This window comes from Salvelinus fontinalis, chromosome 12 (genome assembly GCF_029448725.1).
Source record: "Salvelinus fontinalis isolate EN_2023a chromosome 12, ASM2944872v1, whole genome shotgun sequence".
NCBI classification, from domain to species: domain Eukaryota; kingdom Metazoa; phylum Chordata; class Actinopteri; order Salmoniformes; family Salmonidae; genus Salvelinus; species Salvelinus fontinalis.
Window position 1 is genome coordinate 2,426,094 of NC_074676.1, and position 20,065 is coordinate 2,446,158.

Consider the following 20,065-nt stretch of genomic DNA (forward strand, 5'->3'; position numbering starts at 1 on the left):
ATGGACAGATACTCCAGTCTCCCCTGTGGAGCATTGCAGCTCCTTCAGGGTTATCTTTGGTTTCTTTGTTGCCTCTCTGATGAATGCCCTCCTTGCCTGGTCCGTGAGTTTTGGTGGGCAGCCCTCTCTTGGCAGGTTTGTTGTGGTGCCATATTCTTTTCCATTTTTTAATAATGGATTTAATGGTGCTCTGTGGGATGTTCAAAGTTTCGTTTTTGTTTTTATAACCAAACCCTGATCTGTACTTCTCCACAACTTTGTCCCTGACCTGTTTGGAGAGCTCCTTGGTCTTCATGGTGCCGCTTGCTTGGTGGTGCCCCTTGCTTAGTGGTGTTGCAGACTCTAGGGCCTTTCAGAACAGGTGTATATATACTGAGATCATGTGACACTTGATAAAGTGCACACAGGTGCACTTTATTCAACTAATTATGTTACTTCTGAATGTAATTGGTTGCACCAGATCTTATTTAGGGGCTTCATAGCAAAGGGGGTGAATGCATATGCACGCGCCACTTTTCGGTTTTATATTGTTTAGAATTTTTTTAAACAAGTATTTTTCTTTGCTTCACTTCACCAATTTGGACTATTTTATGTATGTCCATTACATGAAATCCAAATAAAAATCAATTTAAATTACAGGTTGTAATGCAACAAAATAGGAACACTACCAAGGAGGATGAATACTTTTGCAAGGCACTGCACCAAGTGTTGTCATCGATTCCTTGTAGAGACACCACAACGCTGCTTTTGTCACATGGGATGGCAGCAGCTTTCCACCAAGTGTTTGTGTCCTGGGTGGCGTCCTGGTAATACTATTGCATTATCCTCTGCGTTGTTGTTGATGAAGTTCACAACTCGCTGTAAGTCCTCATGCGTCAGGTGCAACCTGTATTTGCTTGGGCCAGCTCTCTTTTTGATGGGAGGCATTAGACCATTCTCCTTGTATGACTGGTGGAGGAGAGTCAATCGTGTTCTACTGATGCTGAAAGACAAATTCCAGATACAAATATTTTGGAATTATTATACAATAGATAGCCGTAATCACCGTCAGACACACATCTGGCGAATTGGAGTCTTTTGTTTAGACATGCTAGCTAAACAATGAATCATAATCATAATACATTCAGTAATGTTCCTAGCAATACAAACCGATTGTCATAGCTAGCTAAAGTTAACCAAATAGGTTCAATGTTAGCTAGTTAACTATTAGGCCATTAGGCTGTAACTAGCAATGCGAAACGGCATTCTGAGATAACATATCATAGATCATAGATCATAGATCATAAACGTAATGTTAGCTCGCGAGTCAGCCATCTAACATCAGCTAGCTAGCTAACAGTAAGCTTTAACTTGGGTGATTTTTGTTAAGACTTGTAGCTAGCTAGCTAAAGAAACAATGAAGCATAATCCCAATCCATAGAGTACTAGCAATACAAACCGATTTCATAGCTAGCTAAAGTTAACCAAATAGGTTCAATGTTAGCTAGTTACATCACATTACATCTTTTCACAAATAGTTTCATGTTTAATCACATACTTTTCACAATATTTAGATGTAAACCTGATAGCTGGGAAATGTACACTTTAAGAGATACCGTTATGTGTTTCCTGTCCTTCATGAGATCACCAAATGAAACACACTTGTCATAACTGTCCCTTAAGTGTCTATGGACCATTCCCACATTCTCTAAAGTGGAAATATTGTTTAATTCTCCAATTTTGGGGATTTAGGAGTTTGGCCAAGGTGCGGACTCCGGCCGCAAAACCTGAACCTATAGGGGAGGGTCTGGGTGGGCATTTACCACGGTGGCGGCTCTGGAGCGGGACGAGGACCCCACTCCACCATAGTCACGGCCCACTTCTGTGACACCTTAGGAGCGGCGACCCTCGCCACCGACCCTGGATTGGAGACCCTAGTAGAGGGCACCACTGGAATGAGGAGCGCCTCTGGACTGAGGGGCGCCTCTGGACTGACGGGCGCCTCTGGACTGACGGGCGCCTCTGGACTGACTGGCAGCTCCGGACTGGCCGTCGGCTCTGGCAGCTCCGGACTGGCGGGCGGCTCTGGCAGCTCCGGACTGGCGGGCGGCTCTGGCAGCTCTGGACTGGCGGGCGGCTCTGGCAGCTCAGGACAGACGGGCGACTCTGGCAGCTCAGGACAGACGGGAGAACCTGGAGGGAGGAGACGGAGAGACAGCCTGGCGCTGCCACAGGACCCACCAGGCTAGGGAGACCTACAGTAGGCCTGGTGCTTGGAGGAGGTACCGGAAGGACCGGGCTGTGGGGGAGCACTGGAGCTCTGGTGCGCAGCCTTGGCACCACTTCTCCAGGCTGGATGACCACTTTAGCCCGGACCCTCCAGAGTGCAGGCACGGGTTGAACTGGGCTGTGGGTGAGCACTGGAGATCTGGTGCATTCCACTCGCACCTCTCCCTTAGGCTCAATGAACACATTCGCCCGGCACGAGCGGAGCGCAGGCATAGGACGCACTGCACCCTCCCAGCGCCCCGGAGACACAGCACGCAGAGCCGGCGCAGGATACCCTGGGCCGAAACGGCGTACCAGAGACCAGACACGCTGAGCCGGCACAATTCGCCCTGGCTGGATGCCCACACTCGCATGACACTTACGGGGGGCTGGCCTATAGCGCACCGGGCCATGAGCGCATACTGGTGACACCGTGCACTTAACCGCATAACACAGTGCCTGACCAGTAGCACGCTGCTTACGATAAGCACGAGGAGTGGGCTCAGGTCTCCAACCTGACTCTGCCACACTCCCCGTGTGCATCCTCCCCCAAAAATGTTGGTGCTGCCTCTTGTGTCTGTCGCGCTGCCGTGCTACCTCCTCATATCGCCGCCGCTCAGCTTTTGCTGCCTCCAGTTCTTCCTTGGGGCGGCGATATTCCCCAGCCTGTGCCCAGGGTCCCTTACCGTCTAGTATCTCCTCCCATGTCCATGAGTCCATAATCCTCTGCTCCCGTTTACCACGCTGCTTGGTCCTTGGTTGGTGGGTAGTTCTGTAATGGCTTTCGTTGGTGGAAGGAGAGGAGGACCAAAATGCAGCGTGGTACGTGTCCATAATAAATGTTTAATCGAGAATGAATACAAAATACAAAAAGAACAAGTGAAATAAATGAAAACCGACACAGTCCCGTATGGTGCAAACACTGAAACGGAAAATAACTACCCACAACCCATAGTGGAAAAACAGGCTACCTAAGTATGATTCTCAATCAGAGACAACGATCGACACCTGCCTCTGATTGAGAACCATACTAGGCCAAACACATAGAAATAAAATGAACAGAACAAAACATAGAAAAAACAACATAGAATGCCCACCCCAACTCACGCCCTGACCAAACTAAAATAAAGACATAAAAAAGGAACTAAGGTCAGAACGTGACAGAGGCAAAAGGTATGGCAATTAAGTCTGGCAGCCCCACTGATTGGCAAACGTACTGCAAATTAAGAAATAATGTGACTAAACACTTTTTTTTTAAACTACACTATGAAACAAATATAAATTATATAAAGAATGATAATAAAAAGCTTTGGGGCACCTTAAATAACATTTTTTGGGGAAAAGTCAACTCGGCTCATTCATTGAATCAGATGGCTCATTCATCACAAAGCCCACTGATATTACAAACTACTTTAATTACTTTTTTTCAAGATAAACAAACTCAGGGATGGCATTCCAGCAACAAACGCTGACATCCACGTATATCGGACCAAATTATGAAAGACAATAATTGTACTTTTGAATTTCATAAAGTCAGTTTGGAATAGGTGAAAAAATGATTGTTGTCTGTCAACAATGACAAGCCCCCGGGGTCTGACAATCTGGATGGAAAATTACTGAGGATAATAGCAGACGATATTGCCACATCTTCAATTTGAGCCTACTAGAGAGTGTGTGCCCTCAGACCTGGAGGGAAGATAAAGTCATTCCGCTACCCAAGAATAGCCCCCTTTACTGGCTCAAATAGCCGACCAATCAGCCTATTACCAACACTTAGTTAACTTTTGGAAAAAATTGTTTGACCAGATATAATGCTATTTCGCAGTAAACAAATAGACAACACAATTTCAGCATGCTAATAGGGAAGGACACTCAACAAGCACAACACTTACACAAATGATTGATGATTGGCTGAGAGAAATTGATGATAAAATGATTGTGGGGGCTGTCTTGTTAGACTTCAGTGCAGCTTTTGACATTATCGATCATAGTTTGCTGCTGGAAAAACGTATGTGTTAAGGCTTTACACCCCTTGCTATAATGTGGATAAAGAGTTACTTGTCTAACAGAACACAGCAGGTGTTCTTTAATGGAAGCCTTCCAAATATAATCCAGTTAGAATCAGGAATTCCCCAGGGTAGCTGTTAAGGCCCCTTTTTACTAATGACATGCCACTAACTTTGAGTGAAGCCAGAGTGTCTATGTATGTGGATGACTCAACACTATACACGTCAGCTACTACAGTGATTGAAATGACTGCAACACTCAACAAAGAGCTGCAGTTAGTTTCAGAGTGGGTGGCAATGAATAAGTTAGCCTTAAATATTTCTAAAACTAAAAGCATTGTATCACTCACTAAACCCTAAAACTCAACTAAAACTTGTTATAAATAATGTGGAAATTGAGCAAGTTGAAATGATGAAACTGCTTGGAGTAACCCTAGATTGTAAGGGTTGTCATGGTCAAAACATATTGATGCAGTAATAGCTAAGATGGGGAGAAGTCTGTCTATAATAAAGCGATGCTCTGCCTTCTTACAATACTATCAACAAGGCAGGTCATACATGCCCTAGTTTTGTCGCACCTTGACTACTGTTCAGTTGTGTGGTCAGGTGCCACAAAAAAGGACTTAGGCCAGGATGACAGGATCCAGCTCACAGCTGCAAAACTGCAGCCAGACATCTCTTCCTGAAATTAGGACATTCCGTTTCTTAGATTGCATTGCTAAACATTACATCCGATGTTGGTGAGATGCATGTCTCTTAAGAACATTCGAAAGGACTCCATATTTTCATCGTAACAACTGAGAGAACATTTGCGTGTAGTTGTCACGCCTGCTCCCACTCTTCCCCACTGGCGCTCGAGGGAGCCAGGCTGCCCTGCATTACGCACTCCTGCCACCATCATTTACGCACACCTGCCTACCCTCGTCACGCGCTTCAGCAATATTGGACTCACCTGGACTCACTCACTCACCTGTTTATTACCTCCCCTATATTTGTCAGTTCCCCAGCTCTGTTCCCCGCTGCTGCATTGTTTGTCATATGTCCGTGTTACCCATGTGCTGATGCTGTTCCTGTCTTGTTCCATGTCTGTTCCCGAATAAATGTCTGACTCCCCGTACCTGCTTCTCCTGTCCGGCGCTGGCCCTTACATTAGTATGCACAATTCAACGAAATAAGTAGATAAAGACAGTATATACAGTAGTTACCATAGCTGCAAAGAGTCAGTTCAGTTTTCATCAACAGTCTTATTGCTTGGAGGGAGAAACTGTCTCTGAGCATGGTGCTGCTACACTTGATGCTCTGATACAGTTTGCAAGATGGTAAAAGAGCCAGATGTCTTCGTTTCCAATTTTGAAATAAGGCCTACCTCTAACATCAACAAATGTCAGAAGACAGTTGTACTGGCTGTGACAGTCATGGTCATCTTGTCAACTCCACTCCCATCGTAGGCCCACCGGGACACATAGCAGTGTGATCCATGGACTGCTCCTCTGTGTCATACTTACTGGACAGTGCGTCTGCCTTAGCGTTCTGGGAACCTGGTCTGTAGGACAGAGTGAAAACAAAACGGGTAAAGAACATAGCCTACCTTGCCTGGCGAGGTTTCAGTCTCCTCGCCTCCCGGATGTACTCCAGATTGCGGTGGTCAGTCCAGATGAGAAAATGGTGTTTAGCCACCTCAAGCCAATGTATCCACGCCTTCAGAGCCTTGACAACAGCCAACAGCTCCCGGTCCCCCACATCATAGTTTCGCTCCGCCGGGCTGAGCTTCTTTGAAAAGAAAGCACAGGGGCGGAGCTTTGGTGGAGTGCCCGAGCGCTGAGAGAGCACGGCTCCTATCCCAGCCTCGGATGCGTCCACCTCCACTATGAACGCCAAAGAGGGATCCGGATGAGCCAGCATGGGAGCCGAGGTAAACAGAGCCTTCAGGTGACCAAAATCCCTGTCCGCCTCAGCCGACCACTGCAGCCGGACCGGTCCCCCCTTCAGCAGTGAGGTAATGGGAGCTGCTACCTGACCAAAACCCTGAATAAATCTCCGGTAGTAGTTGGCAAACCCTAGAAACCGCTGCACTTCCTTTACCGTGGTGGGAGTGGGCCAATTACACACGGCTGAAATGCGGTCACTCTCCATACCGAAAATGCGGTACCCTAGGAAGGAGATGGACTGTTGGAAGAACAGACATTTCTCAGCCTTGACGTACAGGTCATGCTCCAACAGTCGACCAAGCACCCTGCGCACCAGGGACACATGCTTGGCGCATGTAGCAGAGTATATCAGAATGTTGTCCATATACACCACTACACCCTGCCTGTGCAGATCCCGGAAAATCTCGTCAACAAAGGCCTGGAAGACTGATGGAGCATTCATCAACCCGTATGGCATGACAAGGTACTCATAGTGCCCTGAGGTGGTACTAAATGCCGTCTTCCACTCGTCCCCCTCCTGGATACGCACCAGGTTGTAAGCGCTCCTGAGATCCAATTTTGTGAAGAAGAGCGCCCTGTGCATTGACTTGACTTGATCGCACTGGCGATGAGAGGCAGCGGGTAGCTGTACCTCACAGTAACCTGATTGATACCTCGATAGTCAATACACAGGTGCAGACCTCCATCCTTCTTCTTCACCAAAAAGAAACTCGAGGAGGCAGGTGAAGTGGAGTGCCAAATGTATCCCTGCCCCAGGGATTCGGAGACATATGTTTCCATAGCCGCCGTCTCCTCCTGTGACAGAGGATACACGTGACTCCTGGGAAGTGCTGCGTCTACCAGGAGATGTATCGCGCAATCCCCTGTCGATGGGGTGGTAATTGAGTCGCCTTCTGAGAGCCAAATTGGCATATTCTGAGGGAATGAGCACGGTGGAGACCTGGTCTGGACTTCTTCAGTGAAAGTAGTTATGCGGGGCCTCCCGGGTGGCGCAGTGGTCTAGGGCACTGCATCACAGTGCTAACTGCGCCACCAGAGTCTCTGGGTTCGCCCCCAGGCTCTGTCGCAGCCGGCCGCGACCGGGAGGTCCGTGGGGCGACGCACAATTGGGCTAGCGTCGTCCGGGTTAGGGAGGGTTTGGCCGGTAGGGATATCCTTGTCTCATCGCGCTCCAGCGACTCCTGTGGCGGGCTGGGCGCAGTGCGCGCTAACCAAGGGGGCCAGGTGCACGGTGTTTCCTCCGACACATTGGTGCGGCTGGCTTCCGGGTTGGAGGCGCGCTGTGTTAAAGAAGCAGTGCGGCTTGGTTGGGTTGTGCCTCGGAGGACGCATGGCTTTCGACCTTCGTCTCTCCCGAGCCCGTACGGGAGTTGTAGCGATGAGACAAGATAGTAATTACTAGCGATTGGATACCACGAAATTGGGGAGAAAAGGTGAGAAAATTTATTTTAAAAAAAATTTAAAAAAAAGAAAGTAGTTATGCATCCACCATTCTGTTTGTGTGAATGTGTAGGCCTAGTGACAATGGAAAAATAAACCCGAATGTCCAGATGGCATGTAGGGGTGGTGTATTACAATGTCAAATATGTCTATATCCCATAGTACAATGGCATGTAGGGGTAGTGTATTACAATGTAAAATATGAATATATCCTATAGCAACAGATGTGTATAGTTTCATTTACAATTTAATTCATCCATTAAATCAATAATACTAGCACATCAAAGTACATTATTGTACACTAGCCTACTCCCCTATCGACACAGTAAATAATACTGCCTGCGTGCTTTCGACAATATGTTATAAACTCAAATATACCAAATTTGCCTTATCAACACAGTAGGCCTAAATATTTCCTAATGATATCACAACTTAATTATAGCCCACTTACTTCTCAATTGGATCAAGGACATCTTGGTAATTCTTTTCATCGTCTCTAAGGAAACTATCTGCTCTTTTTTTTTCAATCAATGTCTGTGTTGCCGCTGAGCTCTCAAATACCGTGCCAGTCTCTCACTCTATGACCAGTCACTGCTATACAGATTTCTTGAGACGTCCTTACCCTGAACCCTAAACCTTTAATTAAACTAACACTAAACTTAACCATTTTACATTTATACTTGATAGAGTTAGGGACATCCCAAGGATCCAAATAGCACAGACCCTCTGGGAAGGCCTATGACCTCCTCTATTCGACTGAAAGTCACAGACAAAACTCTTATTGGTTGTCTGATGTAGGCTATTGGTAACAGGTAACAACACAGTCTGAGATTAGCTAACAACATTTAGATCTGTATACAGCGAGATAAGATAACATACAATACCATGAGGTGTTGAGGGAAAGAAAGATTACCTATAGATTGGACATAATATTTTCTAGGCAATTAGCAATAAACAGGAAATACACAAGACGTAGGCTACACTCGGAGGCTACTTCGGAATGTCGGCTTGCACTGAAGAAACGGTGGGTTTCTAACATTTATGGTTGAGATTTAATTAATATACATATCATCATTGACCTTTTGATTTTCATTAATATGCAGATGTTAGTAAGGAGTTGCTATGATGACTCGTTAGTTAACATTACACGCAGGTGTCACTCAGACGTTAGTAAGGCAGGCACACGGTGTTACGGTTGCCTAGGCTTAATTAATGCAGACGTTAATAAGGCAGCCACACAGTGGTATGGTTGCCTAGGGTTAATTAAGTCTCTTATCACCCCCCATAAATGTCTGACTGACATGACATGGTACAGAGATGGAAACTTGAGTCTGAGACTCGGACTCAAATCACACTTAAGTCGCAAAGTAAATGACTTGCGGCTTGACTTAGACTTGTGGTCAATTGACTTGAGACTTGACTTGGACTCTAGATGAGAGACTCGTGAACAATGCAAGTCAGTACTGGGATAAGTTTTTGTTGTGCATTCTGTCAGATAACATGGAACATGCGGCATTGTAACACAGAGACAGTTGTTTATTACAGAGGGCTGAAAAGAGTTCTAGAACGTCTGTGTTCCGCAAAGAAATATGCAGAAAAGGACATATCTATTTCAATGGGAGGATAGTGGTTACTCATATTTGCACTTTGTCCTTATTTGATTGAGAGGACAATGTGTATGCCATTGCTATATAGATCAGAACATTAAAACGCAAGCAAAAGTTAGCTAGCATTTATCGTAGTATGTGAAATCATGTCATATTTAAATAATGTGCTGTAAATTCTATAATTATGACAGTGTTTTGCAAATAACTTTATTTATGATTTTTTTTTAAATATAATAATTAAGCACATTGACTGTTGACCTAGTGAACCATGTTAGTAAACTTAAAGAGCAACCATCCCTTTTTTTATTTTAAAAATAGATAATTGTACTGGTCTAGGTGGCATTATTAAAAAGGAAAAAATATTTCAGAAATTTTTCTGACCACTATGATGAAAAAATAAGAGTTTTCTAAAGGGGTTTAATCCGCGCGCCCTCCAAAATGCCGTAAAAAATGTTTGTGTCTGGTGATTTCTCCAAATTGTATGGACAATTTAGATGTCCAAGTGTTTAGATTTCCAAGCAAAAAGAGCACAACTTTTCAGGCTTGGCTGAGATTTGTGCAGGTGAAGAGGCTTGCCGTCACTGCTGCCTCTGACCTCTGTGCAGCCCAAACAATCCGTGGTGTGTGTGGTGCACATTTCACAAATGAAGACTATGTGGCTAGTGACATGATTGAGTACAACATAGGATTCAGGACCAAGGATCGGTGCTACCTCAAGATAGGGGTGCCGTGTCTGCACTCTTGTCCATCGTATGAAAGGCCGCTTTGTTGTGAAAATTGCCTGTGAGTGAGTACAACCTTATTGGTAGTAAAGAAAGTTTAGCTCGTTTGGCTAACTTTAGCTGGTGGCATTATCTTGGAACCCATTATCGGGCAAACTTCACATTTTGTCCCAGTTTTCTAGACTAAATTGTAATTTACTGTTAATGAATGTTAATTGCAGGTGTTAACTTCCAAGATGCTCTTTAAGAATCTTTCATTTACATTTTTGCGGTAATAGTACTACAGCTAAACAATCGTAATCGGCAACAATGTCATCAAGTGGTGTGGCTTTCCTTATTAAATTGTTACAAGAACCTGCAGTATAATGCCAGTGGCAAAAAACTAAATGCTGTTTGCAAAACTTGTGGAATTAACATTAAAGATGCTGGCGCAACTACATCTAACTTCATCCGACATTTGAAAACTAAACACGAAATGTCAGTTAGGCTAGCTAGCCAGCAACGTTACAATGTGGTTAGACTAATAATAGCCTGTTTAGCAGATGCCAGCTTGATATAGCTAGCTTTCTTGTGTGTCATCTTTTAGCTAACAGGAAATGTATTACTGTCGAATATTTATTGAAAGGTTAAGAGGTGGGTTGTCAGATAGCTAGGCCTACTTGTTAGCAGAGATTATTATGGAGCCACACAGTGGCTGTACATACTCCATCTGTAAACAGCCCACCCAATTTACCTACCTCATCCCCTTACTGTTTTTATTTATTTACTTTTCTGCTCTTTTGCACACCAGTATCTCTACTTGCACATGATCATCTGATGATTTATCACTCCAGTGTTAATCTGCTAAATTGTAATTATTCGCTCCTATGGCCTATTTACTGCCTACCTCCTCATGCCTTTTGCACACAATGTATATAGACAAAAAAAAAATCCTACTGTGTTATTGACTTGTTTATTGTTTACTCCATGTGTAACTCTGTGTTGTTGTCTGTTCACACTGCTATGCTTTATCTTGGCCAGGTCGCAGTTGTAAATGAGAACTTGTTCTCAACTAGCCTACCTGGTTAAATAAAGGTGAAATAAAAAATAAAAAATAAAGTTACATCTCGGCGATATGCATATCACTCTGAGATTTAATATACTTTCTGTTGTAGCCTGGTCCTAGGAAGTAACTTAGTATAAAACGAGAGTTCAAAGCATGCAACTTCTTGGACACTTCTGCTGAAAAATCCCATCGACCATATATATTTGTTTGTGTCCTTGTACTTCCATATCAAGTCATCAAGTCAGCAACAACTATCCATCATGTTGTTCATCTGCAGGTTCACTGAATTCTGCAAAGCAAAGGTGGCCAGCGCAGGGACAGAAGGACAAAGCAGCATTGACTCATTCTTGACCACCATGTGTACAGCCAGGGCCACCCCAGGCAGAAAGCCATAACAGAGGCTATACTGCAAAAGCTGACCATTTCCTTAGTGGACAGCCCTCACTTTAGGCATTTCAAGTCAGTGGTAGATGACAAATATAGACCAGTAAGTAGGCCCATGTTGATCAGGCGCCTGCATGACTTAACACTGAACAAAGAGGCTACAATCAAAAGTGCCCTAGAGAAGACAGAATCAGTGTCTGTCTATCCTGAAAAACTTTGCCGATATCAGGCGTACCCATACCATGATGCAGCCACCACCATAGTTGAAAATAAGGAGGCAGTTACTCAGTAATGTGTTGTATTGGATTTTCTACAAACATAAGGCTCTGCATTTAGGTCAAAAAGTGTATTCCTTTGCTGTGTTTTTTTTTTGTAGTATTACTTTAGAATCAGTGATACATTTGAAGTAATATGTGATCATTTTCATATAAAACATAAATTAGATTATGTCATATGTGATAACGCTGCAAGTATGAAAAAGCCCTTCACAGTTTGTTTCCCCAATGCAAGCAATGATCATGATGATGTGGATAACCCCAGCCTATGGGAAGAATTTGGTGAAGAGTACAATGCTGATGTTGAAGCTATCCAAACCAACTGCAGGCAACAGATCTTACATTGCTTTGCCCATTCATTACAACTGGTGATTAGAGATGGACTAAAGGAAACAAAAATGATACACAGTATGATGGCTAAGGTAACTAAACTTTGCAGCTTACTACATACTACCTGTGGTCTGAAAGAAGCATTTGAAGCTGAGTTTGGAGTCAATAGGAGTGTCCCTGCTGCTGTGTCTACCAGATGGAATTCTATCCTCCGGCTTGTTAAAGCAATCACCAATCTGAATCAACAAAGCCTCAATACTCTACTTGAGGCCCAAGAACACAAGGAGCTCTGCTTATCACCAAGGGAATGAAGCCAGCTATTGGACCCTTTTGTCCAGGCCACCAACCTTACTCAGGGGGAGAATGTGGTGACTCTCTGTGCTGCCCTTCCTTGTCTACTGTCACTCAACTGTCATCTGCAAAGTATACTGAGCACAAGTCGTCACCTAGTCAGTCTAGTAAAAGCATTGCAGCAGTCACTCAAACGCCGATTCCAGGGGGTGTTTGTGAATGTCAGAATGGAGCACTCAGATGAACAGGCAACAACTGTCACCAAACTTCCATTTGGTGACCATGTATACATAATGGCTGCACAGCTGGACCCATCTTTCTGCCTGTTCTGGCTTGATCAGATGTCCTCATTCCACATGAAGATAAAGCTGAATTGAAGGAGAGTCTGATTGGTAGGCATTGCAACATGTACTTTAAAATGTTATGTTTGCTTTTTTTTTTCATATCTGGTACAATTCAATCAATCAATTTTATTTTATTTAGCCCTTCGTACATCAGATAATATCTCGAAGTGCTGTACAGAAACCCAGCCTAAAACCCCAAACAGCTAGAATGCAGGTGTAGAAGCACGGTGGCTAGGAAAAACTCCCTAGAAAGGCCAAAACCTAGGAAGAAACCTAGAGAGGAACCAGGCTATGAGGGGTGGCCAGTCCTCTTCTGGCTGTGCCGGGTGGAGATTATAACAGAACTATGCCAAGATGTTCAAAAATGTTCATAAGTGACAAGCATGGTCAAACAATAATCATGAACAATTTTCAGTTGGCTTTTCATAGCTGATCATTAAGAGTTGAAAAACAACAGGTCTGGGACAGGTGGCGGTTCCATAACCGCAGGCAGAACAGCTGAAACTGGAATAGCAGCAAGGCCAGGCGGACTGGGGACAGCAAGGAGTCACCACGGGCGGCAGTCCCGACGCATGGTCCTAGGGCCCAGGTCCTCCGAGAGAAAGAAAGAGAGAAGGAGAAAATTAGAGAGAGCCAAGATTTTCAAAATGTTCATAAATGACAAAAATGGTCAAATAATAATCAGGAATAAATCTCAGTTGGCTTTTCATAGCTGATCATTAAGAGTTGAAAACAGCAGGTCTGGGACAGGTAGGGGTTACATAATTACTTTTATTGATGTAAACTGTCTACATTTTAAAAGGAAATGTATTTTGATTTAAATAGTGCCTGAAGTGCTTTTTTCATACAAGTATTGGATAATGAACAAGGGAGTCTCTTCAAATCATTTACAAGGTTTATAGACCTAACCCACAGCAGGCAGAAAGCCATTGCCAAAAGGCATTTGAGACTTGATTTAGACTTGGCCCTAAAAGGCGTGTTAATAAACCTAGGCAACAGTACCTCCGTGTGGCTATCGCCTACCATTGAACGTGTAACTAACATGTCGTCATAACAACGCCTTACTAACATCTGCGTGACGCCTGTGTGTTAATGAAAGTCATAAGGTGCATAGTTTATATTCATATTAATTAGATCTCAACCATAATGTTCGAAACATACTGTTTGTTTCCTGTGCAAGCCAACATTCCGATGTAGCCACCTTAGGGTAGCCTACAGCTTGTGTATTTCCTGTTATCGCTAATGGCCGAGAAAAGATTATATCTAATCTATAGGTAATTTGTCATTCCCTCAACACCTCATGGTATGTTATCTTATCTCGCTGTTCAGCACCAGTCAAAAGTTTGGACACACCTACTCATTCCAGGGTTTTTTCTTTATTTTATTATTTTCTATATTGTAAAATAATAATAGTGAAGACATAAAAATTATGAAATAACACACATGGAATCATGTAGTAACCAAAAAAGTGTTAAACAAATCAAAAATATTTTAGATTTTAGATTCTTCAAAGTAGCCACCCTTTGCCTTGATGACAGCTTTGCACACTCTTGCCATTCTCTCAACCAGCTTCATCTGGAATGCTTTCCCAACAGCCTTGAAGGAGTTCCCACATATGCTGCTTTTCCTTCTTGAAGGAGTTCCCACTTGTTGGCTGCTTTTCCTTCACTCTGCTGTCCAACTCATCCCAAACCATCTCAATTGGTTGAGGTCGGGTGATTTTGGAGGCCAGGTCATCTGATGCAGTACTTCATCACTCTCTTTCTTGGTCAAATAGCCCTTACACAGCCTGGAGGTGTGTTGGGCCATTGTCCTGTTGAAAAACAAATTATAGTACCACTAAGCGCAAACCAGATGGGATGGCGTATCACTTCAGAATGCTGTGGTAGCCATACTGGTTAATTGTGCATTGAATTCTAAATAAATCACAGACAGTGTCACCAGCAAAACACCCCCACACAATCACACCTCCTCCATGCTTCATGGTGGGAACCACACATGCGGAGATCATCCGTTCACCTACTCTGTGTCTCACAAAGACACAGCGGTTGGAACCAAAAATCTCAAATTATTAGACAGATTTCCACCAGTCCAATATCCATTGCTGGTGTTTCTTGGTGTCCTTTAGTCGTGGTTTCTTTGCATCAATTCGACAATTTTGCAGCAATTTCAAAGCCTAATTCACGCAGTCTCCTCTGAAGCGTTGATGTTGAGATGTGTCTGTTACTTGAACTCTGTGAAGCATTTATTTGGGCTGCAATTTCTGAGGCTGGTAACTCTAACAAACGTATTCTCTGCAGCAGAGGTGACTCTATGTCTTCCTTTCCTGTGGTGGTCCTCATGAGAGCCAGTTTCATCATAGAGGTTGAGGATTTTTGCAACTGACCTTCATGTCTTAATAACCTCTTGACGCTAGGGGTCATATTTTTTTTATAACGTTCCCAAGGTAAACGGACTATTTCTCAGGGCCAGATCGTAGAATATGCATATAATTTGGGATAGAAAACACTCCAAAGTTTCCAAAACTGTCAAAATATTGTCTGTGAGTATAACAAAACTGATTCTGCAGGCGAAAACCTGAGAAAATATAACCCAGAAGTGATTTTTTTTAAATCTGTGTTTCCTGGACCCCCTTTCTTCCATTTAAAGGGGTATCAACCAGATTCCTTTTCCAATTGCTTCCTTGGGCTGTGACCAGGCTTTAGACATAGTTTCAGGCTTTCATTTTGAAAAATGAACGAGATTTTCAAAAGTAGTCAGGTGTCCTCTGAATAGTGCCTGCGCGCCAGAGGGGCGCTCTCCATTTTCCTTTTGTCTCTTAATGAATAGGTTATGGTCCGGTTGAAATATTATCGATTATGTTTGTTAAAAACAACCTGAGGATTGATTATAAAAAACATTTGACATGTTTCTACGACCATTACGGATACTTTTTGGAATTTGTCGAACGGAATATGGCTTTGGTTTTCTGAACATAACGCGCAACCCAAATGGCGTTTTTATGTGATAACTGGGAGTCTCGTGAGTGCAAACATCCGAAGATTATCTAAGGTAAGCGATTAATCTTATTGCTTTTCTGACTTTCGGGATCATGCTAATTTGGGGCTAGCTGTTGTAGCATTAAAAGCTACTCTCACAAAAGCTTGGATTTCTTTCGCTGTAAAATATTGTCACGCCCTGGCATTAGTTATCTTTGTTCTCTTTATTATTTTGGTTAGGTCAGGGTGTGACGAGGGTGGTTTGTGTGTTTTTGTCTCGTCTAGGGTGTTTGTACTGTCTAGGGTTTTTTGTAGATTTATGGGGTTGTGTTCATTCTAGGTGTTTATGTAAGTCTATGGTTGCCTAGATTGGTTCTCAATTAGAGGCAGGTGTTTATCGTTGTCTCTGATTGGGAACCATATTTAGGCAGCCATGTACTTTGGGTATTTTGTGGGTGATTGTTTCCTGTGTCAGTGTTTGTGCCACACGGGACTGTTTCGGTTTGTTCACGTTTATTGTTTTTGTATTTGTGTTTATGTTCAGTTTTCCATATTGAAACATGGACACCTACCACGCTGCGTATTGGTCCGATCCTTGCTACACCTCTTCAGAGGAAGAAGATGATGACAGCTGTTCCAAATATATTTTCAAAATCTGACACGATAGGTGGATTAACAACAAGCTAAGCTGTGTTTTGGTAGATTTCACTTGTGATTGCATGATTCTAAAAAAAAATTGTAATTTTTTTGCATTTGGCGCCCTGCAATTCTAGCGGTTGTTTAGGAAAGTGATCCCGTAAAAGGGATCCGTAGCGCAGAGAAGTTAATGTAATGATGGACTTTCGTTTCTCTTTGCTTATTTGAGCTGTTCTTGCCATAATAATAGGGCTATCTTCTGTATACCTCCCCTACCTTGTCACAACACAACTGATTGGTTCAAACACATTAGGAAGGAAATAAATTCAGCAAATGAACTTTGAACAAGGAACACCTGTTAATTGAAATGCATTCCAGATGACTACCTCATGAAGCTGGTTGAGAGAATGCCAACAGTGTGCAAAGCTGTCATCAAGGCAAAGTTTGGCTGCTTTGAATAATATCAAACCAAAAAAATTATTTAGATTTGTTTAACACTTTTTTGGTTACTACATGATTCCATATGTGTTATTTCATAGTTTTGATGTCTTCACTATTATTCTACAATGTGGAAAATAGTCAAAATAAAGAAAAACCCAGGAATGAGTAGGTGTGTCCAAACTTTTGACTGGTACTGTAAACAGATCTAAATGTGGTTAGCCAATCAGACTGTTGTTCCCAGTAGCCTACATCAGACAACCAATAAGAGGTGTCCACGGCTTTCAGCAAATAGAGGAGTTCATAGGCTCTCCCAGAGGGTCCGTGCTATTCGGGATCTTTGGGATATCCCTACGTCAACCATTTTACATTTCTACTTCATTAAGTTTAGGTTAGGTAAGGGTTCTAGTGTAGGTTTCAGGGTAGGGACGTCCCAAGGAATCTGGATAGCAGTGACCGTGCGAGACGGGCACGGTATTTGAGAGCTCAGCAGGGTATGTTGGAAATTACAAGATTATGTTATATAACTTTTATTGCATCAAATGGTTGTTTTATGCAACAGAATATAGGATTATTATAACTCTATTGTGTCTGTGTGAACTGAAAGTGGGCCTCTGGGAAATAACACTGACAGGAGATTTATGATGTCTTTTGGGTGATAAAACCTAAAGAGACCGCATTCCAGAGCATGAGTTAATGTTTCTCTTCTATAAGGTACCAGGGAGAGATGACCCCAGGGCCAGACCCTGGTCTGTACACAAAGAGTACTGTTTTTACAGCAGATACTGTCTGCTGTGAATTATAAGTATCTTTCATACAAATCTTAACCTTGTTACCCATTCCATACATCTGTTGTTCGTCATGTAGACTGAAAGTGGTGTATCTTGGCTATAAAAGACCTTTGTACATTTGTCTCGGGCTCTCAACAAATCATCTGAGGGTGATTCGTCAACCAGCAATCATTATCGTAGAGCACTCAATCGATTCACTTTATATGTGTGTGCTGTATTGACCTGCTCCCTTATTAATAAGTGGGCCACAGTTCTACGCACAGAAGGGGTTCTACCTGGAACCAAAAAGGGTTCTCCTATGGGGAGCATAGATGCACCTTTTTTCTGAGTGTAGGCCTATATTGCAGAGGTGGTTCTGTGGTTTTCTGAAGAAAAAACAAACAATTGGGTTCACTGTTGGTGGGAAGTTAAGATCATCAAAAATACTATGAAACATCCTCACTTTTAGCACACATTTGCAAGCAGGCAAAGTAACCTTATATGCGTGCTGAGGCATGTGTGATCACTCAACATTCACAGGACCGACAAAAGACATGCTCACATGCAAACAAAAGATAACATGTCTAACTTGTGTAACAGTTTTACTTTATGGCGTCCCCTCGACCCGACCCGGGCGCGAACCAGGGACCCACTGCACACATCAACAACAGTCACCCATGAAGCATCCTTACCCATCGCTCCACAAAAGCCGCGGCCCTTGCAGAGCAAGGGGAATCACTACTTCAAGGTTTCAGATCAAGTGACGTGACCGACTGAAAGGCTGCTAGCACGCACCACTGCTACCTAGCTAGCCATTTCACATCGGTTACATTTGCACCGTTATGCAATTATTAAGAGACTAGATACAAATAGTTAATCCTGGCTACCAATGTTCTAGCATTCATTTATTGAGGCAAGCAGATCAGAGATGTCAAGGTGATACCCAAGCATATGCCATGTGTATATGTATGTGACACATACATATGTATGTTTTATTTTGTTTGTTATTTTATGGAGCCATCCCTTCTATCATTTTCTACGCCTCCCAGGTATTTGCATTTAAAGTAATGTGTATGATTACTGCCGTTAGGTGGAGCTGTGATGTCAATGGGGAGCCATTGTGAGTTCTTGGAAGTTTCTTCTTCAATCTTGGAGAACACCTACTACTGAAAACGAAAGTGTCTCCGTCTCATCATTTTACCCTATTAATTCAGGTATGTATTGTGCAAAAGTGTAATATGACTTTCAAAATATTGAGGTAGCATGGTAAACTACATAGTCCATGAGTTTGGTGATGTTTGAAGACAATAGAAGGGAGTTTTAACCGAGTGAAAAACTGGTTGGTATGTTCCCCATTGTAAGTAATGGAGGTTGGCTAGGTTACTAACAGTTTACATGTAAGAGAAGGGATTAAGATGGTGTCTGAACTTTCTGTCATTTATTTCAACAATGTTCTAAATCCTATTTGTTTTATTTTCTATGGACAAAGGCTCAGTTTAGTTCAGGTAATTATGTAAATATTGGATGTCTTGATAAAATCTGTTAGTGTTAATATTTGTATGAAAATAGCATTTAACAGTTCGCTAGCTTGATGCTTTGCAAAGTTAGATCTCTTTGCACACAACAGCAGTATCCAGTCCTCCAGAGTACTCACCCTATCGCCTTCTGTACGGACGGGAGCCGCAGCTGTCTACTGAGGTAAACAATGCAATTGTATATACAATTATTGCATATACTGTAGTATTAAACATTTCCGATTGACTTAGTGTTGTCTATTGCTATTTTTGTATCATGTACTTTGAGATCACTGAAACGCCACCTGATGTCGTGGAAGTTGTCAAACCAGATCAGAACACCTTCGAGGACCACCTTCAGGCACGGGCTGAGAAGGATCTGGAGGAATTTGACCAGGAAAAAGGATTGTCCGCTGTTCATTTATTTTCAGGCCCTCCAAGAGATATGTAAGAGATGTATTTTTAATAAGATGAAATATAATTGTATTTATTTCTAGTGTCAATGAAGGTGAGACTGAACATGGACAAGGTGCAGGAGAAACAGAAGGAAAACCACCAGAGGAGAATCAAGAAGAGGACCAAGTGCTTCGACATCCGGTCGAATTACTTGGCTTGGAAGAAGGATGAAAGGAAGGCGAGACCTTGCTGCTCTTTCGCTCCTAGCTGGGGTCACGATCCGTTCAGGTGAATATAAAAAATCTCAGACGATAACTATTCGCATTTGCCTCCTCGTTTGTGGGTGGCATCGCCATGTTGTCAGCAGTGGCCCAGGAGTTTCTCCAAATAGTAAATCTCAAAGCTAATCACTGGGTAACGTTAAGTAACCTCTGCTTCCAGGTAGGTGCTGTTAAGGTGTATGACTCCAGTGGTCATAACACCACCCTGGAGTTTCTCTCACAACTCACCTCTCTCTTATCTTTTCCAGGGACCATCCCACACCTCCCTCATCAACCCCACTGACATAAAAAAAAAATACAGACAGGTATCCTTTTTTTCTGTCTGCCGTTAACATTATTGCATGTCTAATCAAACATTTTAAATTAAATCATTTAATGACTGTATTTTTACATAACCGATCAACCTGTAACCTATGTGTTTGCTTGTTTACAT

The 20,065-nt window shown here is 43.0% G+C and overlaps 1 protein-coding gene across 2 annotated transcripts in view; it reads left to right on the top strand.

Annotated features, from left to right (window-relative positions):
• The window catches only part of LOC129866615 (activating molecule in BECN1-regulated autophagy protein 1B-like), a 111,078-nt gene that overhangs the window by 86,541 nt on the left and 4,472 nt on the right, over nucleotides 1–20,065 (top strand). The window contains exons 18-20 of one of the 2 annotated variants that reach the window (XR_008761499.1): nucleotides 18,532–19,139; nucleotides 19,453–19,639; nucleotides 19,881–19,937. The gene's annotated coding sequence lies outside the window, so the exon portion shown is untranslated. Of the gene's footprint in view, nucleotides 1–18,531; nucleotides 19,640–19,880; nucleotides 19,938–20,065 lie in introns of both variants that reach the window. The other variant, XR_008761498.1, reaches the window with a different exon arrangement.